Raw genomic sequence first — 2,033 nt, forward strand, 5'->3', positions numbered from 1 at the left:
TTAATCCAGAAACCCACCATATCTCTGCCCATCCAGCAACTGTAAAAATGAAGGAAATATAACAACATAGCCATTATTGTATCTCTCAACTAGCTATGTCTCTCAATTACAGGATATAATAGAGTCTCTCCAGTACTGAAAAACAGCAATAATATTATCAGAAGATGTGGGTTACTGAACCAATTAGTTTAGAACTATCGCTTCACCTATGAAAATATCAATTTCTTTTTTTTAAAAGATTTTATTTATTTATCCTTAGAGGGGAAGGGAGGGAGAGAAGGAGAGAAACATCAATGTAGGGTTGCCTTTCGTGCATCCCCTGCTGGGAACTGGCCTGCAGGGAACCAGCCTGCAACCCAGGCATGTGCCCTGACTGGGAATGGAACCGCGATTGTCTGGTTCGCAGGCCCGCGCTCAATCCACTGAGCTACACCAGCCAGGGTGAAAATATCAATTTCTTAATCTCCAAAAAAGGAGTAAAAAAATTACCATGAATACTATGTAGGTTGGTATTGAAATAGCATGATTTAATTTAAAAATTGTAGCACAAATTTGGAAGAATGCTGTATAAACATAAGAGTATTATCATTAACATTTATTGACTCACATTCTATAGCATGCATTTCCAAAGATTCAGATATCCTCATGGAGTCCTACCATTGTTTACTGCTTTTTCTAAGCACTGAAGAGAGAAAGAATTAGCAATTTAACTAATAAGATAGATAATGTTAACACTGCACATCAATTTCCTTACTCCACAACCAGGGATTTCCAGACATGATTCGTGGCTGTTGAGAACTGCACCATGTTTACTGACTTCATACTCTTAGGACTCTCTGGCAGGCAGGATGTGCAGCAGGGGCTCTTTGTGCTCTTCTTGCTGGTTTATGGCATCACTGTGATCACCAACCTAGGCATGATCCTGCTGATCAACATGGACCCCCAACTCCACACGCCCATGTATTATTTCCTGAGCAATTTGTCTTTCTGTGATGTCTGCTACTCCTCTTCTGTCTCTCCCAAGATGCTGGCTGATTTCTTATCTCAGCAAAAGAAGATTGCATATAATTTATGTGCTGTTCAGATGTTTGTTTTTGCTACCTTTGGAGATGTGGAATGTGTCATGATCTCTGTCATGGGATATGACCATTACGTAGCCATTTGTAATCCACTTCTGTATACAACAGCCATGTCTGGAAGAGTCTGTACCCAGCTAATGACCATTGTGTACATTCAAAGTCTGGTGTACTCTGCAATCATTACTTATTTTCAATTGTCATTCTGCAATTCCAATATCATCAATCACTTTTTCTGTGACTTCCCACCCTTACTAGCCCTCTCCACCTCAGACACAACCATCAATGAGATAGTGATGTTCACTCTCAGTAGCTGTGTTCTGGGGTTCAGTATTGTCACTGTCCTCCTCTCCTACAGCTACATCATAACCACCATCCTTAGGATAAAATCAGCCAAGGGCAGACACAAAGTCTTCTCTAACTGTGCGTCCCACTTAACCACTGTGGCTATGTTTTATGGGATACTCCTCTTCATGTATTTCCAACCCAGCTCAAGTCACTCCATGGACACAAAGTGGCCTCTGTTTTCTACACAGTTGTCATTCCCCTGTTAAAACCACTGATCTACAGTTTGAGGAATAAAGTTGTGAAAGATGTCCTGAAAAAAGCAGTTGGTACTAAATTATGTTCTGATGGAAGCCATGTTTTCAGTAGTTCAGGTATTTGATATGTATTATTATGGGTTCACAAGTGCCTGATGATAATTTTTTTCATTACTTATCATTGTGTCTAAATTAAACATAGGGACCAGTCATTATTGTTCTGAATTCATTCAGGTTTTTGATATTCATTATTATTTACTCATCAGGGCCCAATGATAAGTATTTTTCTTTATTTATCATTTTGTCTCTACTACACATAGAAAACAGTTATTATTGATCATAATCTTCTCCCAAGTTAAGGGAGACTAGTAATAGGTAACCTTCACTGTTTTTCAAAGAGGATTTTATCCCTCTC

The 2,033-nt window shown here is 39.0% G+C and overlaps 1 pseudogene; it reads left to right on the forward strand.

Annotated features, from left to right (window-relative positions):
- Window positions 1-781: 781 nt before the first annotated feature.
- LOC119058798 (olfactory receptor 5W2-like) lies at window positions 782-1,743 on the forward strand (annotated as a pseudogene).
- Window positions 1,744-2,033: the final 290 nt, after the last annotated feature.

This window comes from Artibeus jamaicensis, unplaced genomic scaffold (assembly GCF_021234435.1).
Source record: "Artibeus jamaicensis isolate MK-2021 breed Jamaican fruit bat unplaced genomic scaffold, CSHL_Jam_final scaffold_614, whole genome shotgun sequence".
Classification (NCBI taxonomy): domain Eukaryota; kingdom Metazoa; phylum Chordata; class Mammalia; order Chiroptera; family Phyllostomidae; genus Artibeus; species Artibeus jamaicensis.